Here is a 15,775-nt window from a genome sequence, read left to right as displayed (position 1 = left end):
AGTTCCTTGACAACCGATTTAATTTATTGGAATGTAATGCGGATACGAGTCTCTACAATTTGAAAATCAAACCATGTGTGACGACTCTCGACGCCATAATATTCGTTAAGAAGGTGACGCATAGATCGAAAATATGACTCGCAACCGTGTCGAGGGTAATTTCCACCCTTTCCTCTGTTGTTTCAACGCGCGGTTTCTACCCAGAGTTATCGCGCACACGTTTCGAGGAGCAACGAGCAACTGAGAGGATAGAGAGTCGGTTGCGTGCGCTTATAGTACGCGTAATTCGCGAGCCGTACATCAAAATATTTATAGCGCGCGAACGTTATTAAGCTCCCCGTGGAAAATAATCCGTTTAGATACTGCGTGCTACGACAGATTTACAGCCGCGCATAAGTCGTGGACAGCGTAGTTGCCGTTAACCTCCCCCCTCAGTCTAGGAAAATATCTCAGCCCCGCAACTTCCCGTGCAATTTAGAAAGCGTTTAAATAAATCCGCTAAAGGGGTGGTTCAGTTTTCTTATGGATTTACGGGGTTGGCAATTCCGATCTAGATGAGATCGGTATCGGTGCCTTAATTACCGCCAATTATGCATAATTAAAAAGCTCGTGTGGCGTGTGCTCGCTTTTGCTCGCGTATTATATATCTCGGCTTCGTAATACGTGGCTCCCTTGCACGAAAATGTGTTTCGACGATGTGTTTGCGTTATCGAAAAGCAGAGGGAAAATTTTATTTTCTTTTTTTTTTTGTCTCGGATAAATTGTAGGGTAGGTTTCGATATTTGAGAGTTTAATTCGGTGGAGTTGATTCGGTGTAATTAATTTTGAAAGATTAGGTGTTTTATTTGTACGGTTAATGATACTGGTATAGTTAAGGATAAAATGTACAGTTTATTGAATTAGCTTTTTTTCGTGTATAATAAACGTTCAATGTAAATATATTTCTTTTATATTTATTCTTCTTGCGTTTATTTTCCTTTTTTCCCTTTTTTCTCGTAATTTTATAAGGATTTATAAATATTTACCGATATTTCCATTTCCATCCTCTTCAATTTCGCTCCATTGTGTTATACTTCTTTATGAATCGTATCGTTGTATAATATATCCTTGAAACACAAATGGAACATTAAAGGTATCGAATATTCGCAAGAAAATACAGATTTTTTAGCATCGGGATTCGATTTATCTCGGTCGATTTATCATTTCTCGTATTTCGAGTATCACGTTACTCGACTGTTTATTCCACCACCATCCCACTATTACAAGATGTCTGTAAAACATTGTCAACCAAAATTATTTTTACGATTGATGGGATATTATTTTAAAACGATATTACGAGAATTGTTGCGTATTTGGCACATGTATTCGAATATTCGATAATATAATAGAAGCGAAACTAGAATGAAACACGTATCGCACTACTTGTTACCTATTTCCATCCGAGTGAAATGCATTTTTAACGAGCAAGTGTAATAATGGTAATAAAAAAATCATATTTTTGAAAAGGCTCTTCGAACTCGTTCTTCGTACGATTTCGAGCACCGTGTTTATTTTCAACCGGCATACAACATCGAAATCATTAATGTATAAATAATTGATGGAGCAATCGATAATATATAGGCTCGGAACGAAATTATGTACGAGCGTCCTCGAGCTGCGAGTATTACATCGTTTTTGAAATTCAATTTATCGTGAAACCCCTCTCCACTCATCCCTTCACTTTGCTCTTTCTCTCTCTTTCTCCCTCTCTGTAACAATATCGTTATAAAATTAAAAAAAGATAAAAAGAAATGGCTAATATAATGTAATTAATAAATAATTGTATCTATGGATCTCATCGTGTGATATAATTGCATTTGAACGGTGCAAAAATATCGAAAACGACGAATTTTCCTTGAATTCATTCCCAAAAAAGATTCGTGTTATCGAAAAAAATAACGAAATTAATATCACATTTAGAAACTCGATCAAATTCTCCTCTCTTCGTCATTTAATTTTACCTCTTGCCTCTTTAATAATTCGATTTCTCGAATGAAACGAAGCTCATTGGCGAAATTTTCTTTTTTTCGTTTTTTTTTACAGAACAATTCAACCATCGATCGAAACTCCTTTTCGATTTCATCTTTCGTTCAAAACATTCAAATATTCATAAGCAATTCTCTCGTTAAGAAAAGGGAGGATTTCGTACGCGTAATTTCAGACTTTGGAAAATGGTGTTCCTCTTTATTAGGTCGTATTTCATTTCTGATCTTAAAAAAAACACGAACAGAAGTTTCTCAGTTACCATACATAACGCAATTTGCCATAATCTTAATTAAGTAAAAACGAAATTACTTCCCATTACCCTTAATAAAACATATAAAATTCGTGGAAAGACTCGCTCCGTTTAAAACTTTTACGATTTTAGAGGGAGAAAGAACAAGAGAGGGGCAGAGAGGGAGAATGGAGCTCGGTTTCGCTCCAACTCGTGCCGCATGCTACGCATTATTGAATACACGTGCATATACATAGGGCTATTACAAAAGGTAATTACCGGTCGTACTAAAAGCACGGTGCAGGTTTTCCTGTGGTGAACAGTCGTCGTACGTGTGCACAACTCGGAGAGCCGCGCTTGGGGACCGGTGAAAATTCAACCGAGATCTCGGTCACAATCAAAAAGACGGCACAACATGTTTACGGGCGAATCTCGACCAAACCAAAAAACATTGCGTTTTCGAAAATGGAACCGGCAAGATTTATCTTTCGGTTGTAGCGAAGTTAAAAAAAGAAAGAAGAGAAAAAGAATCCACTTTTCACGATTTTTCCTTCTTTTTGTGGATAGTTCAAAAATTTTCTTCCTACGGTTTAATTAAAAAAAAGAAAAAAAATACGTACGACGCGTGGAAAAAAACGGTTGATTTTCATCTCGCGAATCAATTTAAGAAGGAAACGGGAACGAGCAGTTTCACCTTTTATTGTGCCAAGAGGATGCCAAGAAAAGAATGCGAATGGAGTTGCGCGGCTTAGTTAGAAAAAAATTTCCACGGGAGCGTTTGCCAGTTTACTGGTAAAAATCAAGCGCGACGAATTTTTCGTGGAACAGAGGGAGACCTATTTCGAGACTCTCTTCGCGGGAATACGGTTTACCTCTACCAGCCTGGATAAAAAGTTTTTTTAAGTTTCCTGCCTTCCTTCCCCTCCGTGCAACGCTCGTCGCAAACTCGCCCAGCTCGCGCTGTTAATTTCGAAATTGGTGTCTCGATTTAAATTTCATTGCGAATTTCGACCATGAAAACTCGCTTGCTCTGCTCTGCAACAAAACAAAGGGATACACAAAATTGATCTGTTCTTTGGGCCACTCGATTTTTATAACTACTCGTCGTCGTCCAAAGTTCGTTCCGTTATGAATTAATTAATAATGCACGCCAGCTCTGCGCATTGGATATCAGAACACGTGTAAAAGACGTTAAAAAGTTGGAAAGTTTAGGGAGGGGGCAAGGGAAGATCGGGTTTTTTTAACGACTGCAGTCACCGAGGACACAAGGGGGAGGGGAAGAAGATGTATGCGCGGCGGCGAATTAAAGACCGCGGTATATTTGCGGAACGATCGGTCTAACTGCTTCCTTCCGATGCTTTACGATACCTTTTTTCTCGCGAAAAAAGAGTTGGTGGGGGCGGAGGCTTGGCAAAGAAACAGAGGAACCGGGCCGAAAGAGGGATGAGAAGAACCGCGGAGAGCGAAAAGGGAGACTAAAGAGGCAAGTTACCGCTTCGGAAGTTGAGAAAGTTTACGATGGATCACGTTGCGTTTCCGTACGCAAACGAGCGATGCACTGCGCGTACGGAATATCGCGTGGAACGTTTTCGATTTTCTTCCTCCTCCCCCTCTTTTTAACACTATTGCAAATTCTTTGGTTTAAACTTTGATTTCAACCACGACTTCTATTTATGACTAATAGACGTTGCTTTTGCGCGGAAGAAAAGGAGAAAAATTTATGAACATCGGTAGAAGTTTCGACAGTAATGGGTGCAACATAAGTGATTTATAGCTAATACCGCATTTAAAAAGGTAGAAAGAGGCGGGGAAAAAAAAGGAAGGAGAAGAAAGAAGAGGCGAGAAAGATGAAAAATGTATGGTAAGTTGGATAGAAATTCCGACAACCATAAATTCGATGCATATAAGACGTGCACGGTCCTTTCACGACCAATGAAACGACCTCGTATAGAATATTTTCGTATCGATGCACCCGAAGACATTCCGTTTAAAATGCAAGCAACAAGGAGAGATTTCGTGATCGCTCGGTCTATTGTAAATCGTAAATAATATACTATAGATTCCGTGGCAACTTTCGTCGTGACCCACCGTGAAGATAGTGCAACGTATATGAATGTCACGGTTTCGTACACGTCGTAAACGGTATCGACCCACGAAGCGAATACACGTTGTACGCGGACAGTGCGCAAGTGTATCCATGATTCATAACGGGTTCCGAACGACGTAATCGTGATTTCACGTGGAGCATGACCAGTCACGAAATTAGAACCGATTAATCCGCCGTTATTAAATAGAGCTCTGATCAAATCTTAACTGCTTAATCTCATCTATCGACGGAGCATCGACCGATTCTCTGTTGACAATACCGATAAATCTTGACACCACGTTTCTCATAAAAATTTTTATCGATCAAGGAAGAACACAGATTGAGACGAGTTTACGTAATTTCTAATAGATACAATCGCTCGTCGAGTGATTGCAATCCTCTGATCAAAAATTCTGATTTGTCTCAAGGATACGGGCGATCCCGGTTGGGAAGAGAACCGACAGATTTTCGACGTTAAATAAGACGAGCACGGTGTTGGCGAAGCAAATAGCAATCGGGTGATCGGTAATTGCTATTGCCGGCAACCCTGTTCACAGAGGAATGCCCTATGCCGACGAAGTGACCCGGTGAATGGGTTGTTAGTCGAAGATTACCACGACGCCTTACAATCACGGCGTCACTTTGAAACGCACGCCCTGACCCAGCTGCTATCGACTCGCATGCCAACTAGCGAACTAGTTATCTTCCCTTCAACTATCTCGCACTAGTGATTAATACCGGATTCAGCGATTTCCCAACCGATTCACCTTTATAAAGATCCTCTTCTCGCCTACTTCATCCGGACAATGAAAACAATTTTCGAATTTACAGCCCTCTCTTTCTCTCTCTCTCTCTTTGTCTCTCTTTCGTCAATTTGATCGACGTTACCACGGATAATTTTAAATAATTCGAGAACGATGGTGCACGCTCATTGGATAATTTTGACGAGGGCAAAGCGAAAAATCGGTTTTACCTTCTAGGTATCGTTTAAATTCGATAAACGCGCGTACAAATAATTCCGAATCGATGCTCGTCAATTATTTCGGGAGGTCATATTTGCATTTTACTTTATACCGAAACGATCGACTTTCGTGGAAAAATAGGGGAGGGGGAAGAAGAAAGAAGAAAAAAATAATAAAATACGTCAAGTTTGATTAATCGTCATAAAAATATATCTCGATTGAAAGGTGAAATTCTCGCCGAGGGAAATTATCGTGAACGTAATTTATCGTATGGTAGATTAAACATCATCCCCCACCCCCTCTCCTGGATCGGGGAATCGTTTAAAAATTCCGGTTGTGTAAATAGGAAATTTCAATTATCAGCCCTCGATGATATTATACCGCGTGGGAAAACACGGTGTTACTTTCGTCTAATGCGCGCAGCAATTTTCGATATTTCGATGCTCCACGAATTAAGAACGAGTTAATGAAAAATATATCTGTAAAATTTATCACCAATACCTAAAATATATTGGAATTTAAATACATGCAATTCGGAGGAAAGACAATTTTACATTATTCCGAAATTAAGATTACGCTTGATCGTACCGTTGAATCGTTTCGTTGGAAAAATAGTGGCGAGAGGATCGAGGATTGGAAAAAAAAGATCGGTTATCGCGTTATCTCTTTGGACGGGCATTTGTACAAGTCTCTCGTGGAGAGTATCGAGGACAAAGGGCGATTAGACGAAATAAATGCTTCTTACCGTTGTGCCTCCGCGTGTGCCCATTTGTTGTTGGAAAGAAACGAGCTGACGAATAGGAGGCGGAATCGAAGAGCCGTGTATCTCCCTCTTGAAAGAGCAGCTCGCCTCTATAGAAAGGCTTGAATAGGCTACGTATGAAATGATTAAACTCGGCCGGAGAAAAGAGATGGACCCTTGAAAGGGTCGGATAAGATTATAGCTTCTTTGACAGGTATAATGGTTCCACACCGCCTCGTTTCTTGGATCATTACGTTACGCGCTCGTGAACCTCTTCACCGTATATGGGGCATGACGTGAAGACAGGAAACGCGTGAAAAATGTTCACTCCGCTGAAACACGCGTAAATATTATTTTAGAAATACGCGACGAGAAATAAACGAGACATTGTACACACACACACATACGAGCACATACGTAACAAAGAATCCTTCCCCAATTCCTCCCTCCGATATATAATTAATAATTTGCCCGAAATCGTTTTCCATGCAAATTACTCCGAAAATTTTCATCAAATTAATCGCGGTGGCGAGATTCCGCGCTCCCCCATTCTCCCTCTCTCCCCTTCCCTCCCCACAATTACAATAATTTCACGGCTAGTTCACCGAAATGGCGAACGAATCGGTTATCGAATCTCCCCGTTTAAATTTCACCATGGTCCCTCTATCGCGTTATTTCGATAGGGAATCACGGCGATCCCTCCTCCCCCCCTTTCCCCGAGTTACGAGCAATATGAACTCGTTATTTATTCCTCATAACCGGCGCGTTGGGGGAGAGAGAGAGAGCGAGAGAAAAAGAGGGGAGGGATTGATCGATGGTGGTGGAGGGTGGTGCGGTGTAAGCCTGGGCTCTTCAACTTTTTATTAAAACCAGCCGGGGTTAACAAGGACGCGCTTCGCTCCGTGAGTGTGAAGCGCGGGTGTGCCCCGCTCGCTCGGTCGTATCGTGGTCGCGGAAGTAACCGTGGAAGCACGTGTACATCGAGGGGGCGAGAGTGGGATAAGAGGCGGGAAAGGAAAAGAGTGGCTGGATTATGGGCGCTGCGGGGGAGGGGATGATGGAGTCGATGATGAAGAGGTGACGAGGGCGCGCGACGAAGGGAAAGGGGAAGGGAAAGGAAGAGGGGAGAGGGAAGATAAAGAGAGAAAAAAACATGGGAATAATAGCGTAACGGTGAAACGGGACAGACGTAACGTTTGAAATATGTCGGATAGGAAGACAAAGGGGGGCAAGAAAGAGATATCAAGAAGTGAGATAAATAGGATGAGACTGGAGGGAAACACGACGGAGAAGGGAAGCGCTAGAGGAGGAGGAGGAGGAGGAGGAACGAGTGGATAGAGATGAAAACGAGGATGAGGTTTTAGATGAGCACGCAGATGGGAGAATCGAGAACCAAGGGGAGAAAAGTGAAGTGCAGGGTGATTTGCAAATTCCATCATCCCTCGTCGCATTAGCCCCCTGCCTTCTGGAAAGGCCGGGATATATACACACATATATATATATATATATATACATATATAAGTGTATACCTATACATTCTCGGCCGCCATCGTGGCGGCGTGATTGCGCGCGACAAAAAGACAATTTGCGGCTTTTCCTCTCTGTGTCCGCTCCTCCAGAAGAATTTGTGTGTACACAGATACATCGGTTCCTCCTCGTGCCACGATTAAATTTCCCTTTAATGCCGCCCGCCTGATTTTATCTTCCGTATCAGCCGCATCGTAAAGGGTATGCTTTACGATATGCGCGAAATTTCATAGTGGAAGTGGATAGCTATTTTTCAATGGTCCGTCGTACGGCTCGTATCTCGGTTATTGCCGATTTATCAACGCGTTTGTGGCCGCGATCTCTAAAAGTACAGAAGAAGAACTTGATTGGTAGCGTTCTTTCTCTTTTCTTAATTTTTATGCAAGATTAATTCGATTGGAACGATCTATCAAATTTTCCCTCAAGATTATTTAGATTGCACACGAAATTTTCTTCTTAATCGAATTAATTATACCTGACCGTTTTCATCGGAAGATAATAATTGCCTATTTTTTAAAAATGCCTTCCAATTTAATTCCTCTTCATTTTCTCCGGGGCAAAGCTCGATCGTTACCGCTGAATGATTAACACGACGGACAATGTCGTGCCCCAATAACGTTCTATTTCGATTCGAGGAAACAAACAGCTTGTTCGCGTATATCGAGGATATTGAGAACGTTTCCAAGGAATGCCAGCTATTTTATTCTTTTGTATTCCGGCTTCGTGGTTCCTTAACAGTAGTTGCTTCCGTCTTTCATTTATGTCGGTTTCTCATAAAGTTCCAATAACGGTGCACCGGGCATCGAGCAGGAAATAAACGTAATAAATGATAGGGGAGGGGGAGAGAGGAGAGGACGGAGCATAGCGTGGAATCGTCGACTGTTACGATGATTTTTCGAGGGCGCGCGGCAAGGAAAGCACAGCGGCCAATGACGAGGGAACTAGTGAATTCGAGTGTGCTATTGAAAAATTCCTCCGAGAACGATCGAAGAAAAATCTACTACACCCAGGCCTCCGAACGAGGCCACCGCATATTTTTCCCGTTCCATGGGGGGATTTGTCCTCTGCATTCCCGTTTCATAACTCTCCGACGCGTTGCACGCGCCACGCTTGCGATCCGGATGTGTCGGTGACCAGGTCGGTTTCGCGCATAAATCATGACTACGTTCCAGTGACCGGCCATTGAATTAAATTAAACTAAATCGTGCCCACGCACGAATAAATTAAACAAAACGTTGATCCTCACGTGGCCAAGTTTTCGAATTTTATTCGTAAGGGGGAAAAAGCGTCTAACGGATCGTGAATAACGAGTTAATGCACACATTGTACCGTGGTTATTCTTCGTTCCAACGATATCCTCCACGTTCGTGCACTCTATTTTGAAACGGATCAATCTTCGGAAAAATCGAATCCCTTGCCCCGCCATAACGGCCAAGAGAGATTTAGACGAATCATAGCGCGAAATCATATCGGCGCTGACATTTTTCCCAAGTTGAAACAGAGTTTTTCGAGGCGTATTGGACCCCGAAAAAGGAAATTGGCCCTGGCTGTATGAGCAAGCCGTAAGAGCAGCTGCGTTTCACACACACACACACCTCATCTACTATCTTGCACCGTGCATCGAGCAGTAGTCATCCAGCTGCACATACATATACATGCAGCCTCTCACCCCTCCAGGCAGCTTCGTCGCTCGTTGCTTGCATCTATCTGCCCTTTCAAGCCTTTTATTTCCGACCCTACCTGTTCAGAGGAACTTTTACCCTCAAAGTATTCAGATACCTGTACACTTCGCTTTACCTCGAAAACCGGCCTAGTTTTCTCTCTTTCTCTCTCTCTCTTTCTCTTTCAACATGGCCAAGGGATAGAATGGTAAACAGCGTTAAAAATGTACGTGTATGGGAGTGGAAGAAATCCAATTGACGGGAGTGGCGAGCGTTTATAAATTGATGGATCGGTATTGTTTGACGTTGGATGCAGGACGTTGGATGTTACTATTTAAGAGAAAAGGAATATTATTTTACAACACACGTTGTTTCATAACATATTATAACATAGATTTACTGCTCTCCTGGAAATCGAGAAATCAAGATTTATTAACGTATGGATTAATTTATAAACGCATTTTGTATGCGCGATAGGAGGAAAATTTAAGGAGAGAAAAAAAAAATATGGAATAAAAGCATAGAACGTAAAACGACGAAGCAAGTTTAATCCCTCCTCAACTTTTTATTTTACCACCTTATACAAGATTGTTTCAACGATCTAATCTTTCTCGTTTATGACGCGAAAGCTTTCAAGGATTAAAGAGGCCGTGAAAGGAAAAATGGAATTTTTAATAAATTTCAACCGGAAACAAGTGGAGGAAAAGCGAATAATATTCAAACGAATGGTATGCCATAATTTAATTTAGCTACATCCGGTTGATGCACGGTTATTTATTTATTTCTGCCGCGCGGTGATAACAGAGAAATTTGCCTCACTTTACTCGGTCAAACGGTGGAACGAGAAATTTCCAGCCCGTAATTCATTCGGGGAAGAAATTAGAAGGGTGTATTTCCAAAAGCGATTCTGAATTTTTCATCGCTCGACCGTCCTTTCCACCCCTTCCCCCTTCTTCTTTCTCGAGACCCTTTATTTCGTTCGCTACACGCTCGTTCAAACCTTTCATCTAGATCCCCGTTTATATCCCCGTACATCGTCACAAGTCTGACCCAATTTCACCCCGTGACGCGCTATAACGACGGATTCGTCAAGGAGAAATTATGTGGCATCGGGTAAAAGTTGTTCCTAGCGTTTTCCTAGCGGGTGATGCCGGGTGAAACGGGTTGGTCGAGGTACGAAGCGGAAATATCCGCGCAAAGCATGGAAAAATATCACGATTTTCTCTACTCTCTCTCCTTTTTTTCTTTTTTCACTCTCTCTTTTTTCCTCCCTCGCTCTATTTCCTACCTTTGAGGACAGAAAATACGATTCGAAACCGAGAAACTTTTTCAAACATTCAAAGTCACACGATTTAAATTTTAACGCGGATCGTTAAATTTGATTTATCTTGTTACATTTTACTCCTCTTTTTCTTCCCTCTTGTCCTTTTTTTTTAAGTTATCCCCTTTTCTTCGCGAATGTATAAAATGATTGAGCCGGTCAAAATTTCGTTCGATCGTCGTTGTTCACGTTTGCTTCGCGTGTACTCCCTCCTCCGTGTCATTGCGCACGATAAACCGGAACGGCGCAACGTCTCAATGCACCCAGGGCCCCGCCACCACTCGAGGAATTTCTTCGGCGAACTGGTATTTTCTGCCTCGATGCTGTTCCTACTTATTCCTTTTCCTTTCGTTCGATTCACCCTCACGGCGAATACATGCGTTGCGTGTTTACAATTGGCAGTTTTATAGCGGTTCCTTAAGTTCCGCTTTTTCGTATTCCACCCTGTTCTGCGCCCATTGCTCCTTACGGAATTGCCTTATCGAAACGCCCCCTTCCTCCATTGTAATTTAAAAGGAAACGATTTCACTCCTCTGATTTCCAACCACCAGCGGTTACGATTTACCATACACGCTCCCTGCGCACGGTACAAATGTTTCGTAACATTTATAATATCGCGGTGTGCAACCGGTAGGCGATCCCATGTTTCGAGCCCATGCTTCTCCACATGTTCGAAAACATGCAGAAGGATACTTCGATTCCCGAGAAAATTATTCAACTTACTGGCAGCGTTTAATCCTAAGTTGCATCACTCTCTCTCCCCCCGAAGTTTTCCGAACCTCCGGTAACAAACTCTGTTACCGGCAAACTATACGGCTCCAAGTTTTCCGAAAGCTACGAGGAAGCAGAAAAAACCAACAATTTTCCCCGACCTCGATCGCATAGCTATCGCGCCACAAAGAAGGGAAACATCGAAGGGAAACGAGAAGAAGTTGGGACGAGCCTAGGACGATTTTCAGCATCGTTATTTAGAGTGAATGGTTGGAGAAGAGAGAGATTAACCCGCTCATCGTTTTTCGAACGATCGTGAATATATCCACGGATTCCAAGATTCCAAGAGAACGAAACTTACTTAAAGTTATCCATATCCGTCTGAGGAAAAAATAAAAATCTATTTCGAAATTAAATTTCTAAGATAATACCTTCCACGATAATTCTTTCCGTTTTATTAAAGTGAACTCTTCGTTGCCCGTGATGACGTGAAATCGTGTCGAAAGCGATACTCAAAATTTCATCGGAGAGAAGATGCTTCGATCCGCTCTTTTTCGCGACAATTTCTTGGAAACGCAAGGAGGAGGAGGGGCAAGCGTGATCCCGAAAATTCTAGAGGCGTGCTGCTAGACCCCGAAAAGAGAGAAAAGCTGCGCGCACGGTAAGTGCCGTCACTAACGGTGCGCTATAACACTCGCTCGTCCGCTCGTTGCACCGTAACCACCCCAACTACTCGCATTGCATCGTTCCCCGACGAGAAACCGACGAGGCAAGGGTGTACACCTGTTCAACAACCTCCGCTGTTTTATCGTCCCTGAACCACGAGCCCTCTTACTTCGCTTTAGTTTTTTTTTTTCTTTCCATTCCTCCTCTCTCTCTCTCTCTCGTTTCCTCCGTTTTCCTTTCGTTATCCAACCGCGTCTCCGTTCCATTAGTAAATTTCTAACGTTCGTTGCTCATTCGCTTATTTTACAGTCTTCCGCCAATTTCGCCGTCCCTCTTTCTTATCGTACTTTCCTTCGTTTCTATTGTTTCAATTCTTTCATTTTCCTTTTTTTTCTTTTTGCTAAATGAACGGTGAATTCTCGGGGCGTATATTTGTTACCATTTCGAGTAAGAGGGATATATGGAGCAAGAGAATCAAGATTCTTTTTTCACTTCGAGCCACCGAAAGCGAACGGAACAAGTTCTTTTTTTTGTTTCTTTCACGTAATAATCTGAGATAATTAATTTCAGTCGGAACGATGGAGCATTTATCTTCGTTGGAAGGAACGTGGCGCGTTCGAGATGTATAATACCCCACGGAGGAAAGGGTTGCGCGGTAAATCTGCCAAATAATCGCGCGTTCGAAGGCGCTTAATTGCACGGGTCGCGCGATAAATTGCAAGTTCAATTCCTGGCGAAACCGGCCGACAAAGTGTCCGCGATAACCGGTGCTATCCTGGAAAGAATCGGCGAGAAGACGCGCCACCTCTTTGCCTCTATCCACAAAATTAAATCTCGACAAAGGCTCACCAAATTTCTCACGCTCCGCCGCCTCACGTCCTCCCGAAAATTTAATCGAACATCGGTTCAGTTCGATGTTTCTAACAAGATTTTTCTCTTTTTTGTTGTCTTTTTCGATTCGAGCGTAATCTTCGAAATTCTCGTTAGTCGAAAAGAGATTTGAAATAAATTCGTTCGGATACACCTCCGATACTTGGACGCCAACGTTCAGAAATCCGTTTATTAATCGATTGAGAACGTCGAATCTGATTATTTTTTCTCTTTTTAGTCGAGTGGTCCAAGATTATTTCCCTTTATACTTTTTATTTCGAGTATGAAATGTCCGGTTCGAATCCGTGTTCGAACAATTGCGATCGGCGAGGAACGGCATTTATCATCCTGAAACGAAAGAAAAATTTCGCTCGAATTTTATCGTTGGCCGCAACCATTTCCCCATGAAAATGAAATGAAAGATCGGATATCGCGTTGGTTCGACGCGCGTAATGATATTTTTTTCTTGGACGAGTGTGATGCCTTGTCGCCCGAAAAATTACGATTTTTAATTAAAATTCCTGGTGATAATTACTGTCGCGCACTATTCTTCCATCTGCGAGATCTCCTGTTAATTCGAGATATTTATTGGCGTTCGGGAATGTAGGTCGCTGTGAACGTCGCCTCCGACGAGAAAAATTTCCTAACGAAAACTACTCTTGTCAACTTTTGTTGTTCCATTTCTTTCACAAGAAAATACCATTGCATCTTTAATTCTGCGTCATCGGCTCAACAATTTTCAACAATTTTCTCATCTATCGTTGTAACAACACGCAATTTTATTTATTTAAATATCATATCATATATCATTACCTATTATCAGTAATGGATTAAAGTTATTAAACATGATCGAAATTACCTATTTGTCAATTTTTAATTATTATACGAGCCCGAGAGAAACTCATTTCGAGAAATGAATTAGTATTAGAATTTATTCGGAAAGGATTAAAGGAAAATTGATGCATCCGATTATTGTTATTAGTTATTAATTTCCCTGTTTAATTGATTTCCCTAACAAAATCTATGGAGAAGTTTCGCGATTCCGCGATAGACACGTTTCGCAAACGGGATTGCAATAATATACTTTCCTGGTCTGTCTGAAATTCAGTTTACGCGGTTACTTCGCCGGGAGAATAATTGTTTGGATGTATTATACAAGTAGTAAAGCAAATTAGTCGCAGACGTGACTGGCGTACATTTAGATCGGATATGTGCTATTGCGTCAATTGGTTCGGAGCCACAGAATGGCGCCAGAACGATTTCATTAATTACGAGAGTAAATTGAAAGGTAACGAGCTTGATGAAATACTATGCGTTGTAATAGTTCGACCGAATATTACATGTGTCCGTGTTCCCAACCTTTCTATTATCGATACACGTCTCGATTCGAACAGACTTAATTTAACCGCTTTCGGAAATCGAAGGAATAAATTTACAATTTGAAAAAGGATCTTGCGAGAGAAGAAATTATCGCGAGGAATATCTACTTTACTCGAAATTTAATTGTACATACATATATATTTTTAAATAAATTTTACTCGGCTTATCTTAAGTACAAGAAAATGGGTTAATCGCCATTAAGAAAACGAGGACCACTCAAAATCTTGAAACTTTTTTAAACAGAAGAAACGAAGTGAAGCAAATTTAATTTTTTTCGATCCATTTGATTATGATGAAACACGTACAAGTTTTTTCTATGGAAAAAAAAAAAGAATCCAGAAAATTTCGGATTTGAATTTAACTAAGAATCTAAAAATCAGCATTTGGCACACGAACTATGAAATAGCGAGATTTTAAAAATCTCGCATTATTCATCCAAATTTACTTTGCATAAAATAAATTTTATTCGGATAATAAAATCGTCGAAACGATATAATCCGAAATTAGACGAGATAAATTTAATATCATTCCGGTTGAAGAGCGATTACGCGCAATAGTGCTTGCACAAATAGCCGACGAGATAGAGAAGGAGACGATTATTTGCTCGTGGGCTTGTAAGATTCCTTCCTCTGTATTCCTTCCGAGTGGCAGTTCCTCTTATCTGTCCTTCTGTAACACAGCAGTTTCCCTAAGCTGATAGAGGAATTATGATAGAAGTTAATGCGAAATTATGGCAAACCGTTGAATCAGCATGACAAGCATACATCCCGCGTGGTTTCACGTGTCAGTTTAATATCCGACCACCGTTGCTTGCAATAATATATTCCCGGAAAATAATGTCAGAGATATTCTAACTATGTTTTATTTCAGAACGACTCTATTCGACGATCGCAAGTGACCGCTTGTCGCCCCGATTAAATCATTTTTGAATTAAATTCCTCTCCAGATAATCTCGAGAACGAGCCAGCTTACTTTTCCAGTTTATTTTTCAAATTTTATTTCTCTTTCTCTCTCTCCTTCTCTTTTTTATTATGATAATCGTAACAGCGTGACTTTCTTTTATGATAATCGGTAAATCGACTCGCGTGTTTACAATCCATTTCAGATAAAAGTTTCCGTGATCCGAAAATCGTCGATTCATTGCTGTATCATATTATAATTATTACCATGCAGGATAACGATAGATAAATATCTCATTAATTTTCAGTATTAACGATACTGAAAAACGGTATTATACACGAACGTTGTGCATTTGATTTTCTGCATCTTTCATTAAAATTAATCTGTTTATATATATATATATATGTATGTATTTATGGTATAAATTATTTAAGCATCAAATATAGTAGGGATAGAATTATAACGATCCGTAAAATTAAATCAGTTAATCAAAGATAGAATCAATCGCAATCGATATTTCGTTATCTGGAATCCTGCTATGCTAGGACATCCTATGTATGCGATTATAAATTCACCGATATATAGATAGAATAAATAGACGAAAGATGGATCTAATGAATTTTGTGTCAAATTTCATTTGCTCGTAATTCTCTTTTGTCATAATTTCTTTTTTATTAATTATTTTAATAGTTTCT

At 40.9% G+C, this 15,775-nt stretch overlaps 1 long non-coding RNA gene across 2 annotated transcripts in view; it reads right to left on the bottom strand.

Moving 5' to 3' along the window:
- Positions 1-2,055: 2,055 nt before the first annotated feature.
- Positions 2,056-15,775, bottom strand: part of LOC107999737 (uncharacterized) — a 46,083-nt gene continuing 32,363 nt past the window's right edge. For both annotated transcript variants that reach the window (XR_009832150.1, XR_009832149.1), the window contains 2 exons: positions 6,048-6,376; positions 2,056-3,289 (listed from right to left, as the gene is read on the bottom strand). This is a non-coding gene — a long non-coding RNA (uncharacterized LOC107999737). The remainder of the gene's footprint in view (positions 3,290-6,047; positions 6,377-15,775) is intronic.

The sequence above is a fragment of the Apis cerana genome, linkage group LG12 (assembly GCF_029169275.1).
Source record: "Apis cerana isolate GH-2021 linkage group LG12, AcerK_1.0, whole genome shotgun sequence".
In the NCBI taxonomy this organism is placed as follows: domain Eukaryota; kingdom Metazoa; phylum Arthropoda; class Insecta; order Hymenoptera; family Apidae; genus Apis; species Apis cerana.
The sequence above is the reverse complement of the archived record's forward strand: the minus strand, read 5'-3'. Positions and strand labels throughout refer to the sequence as shown.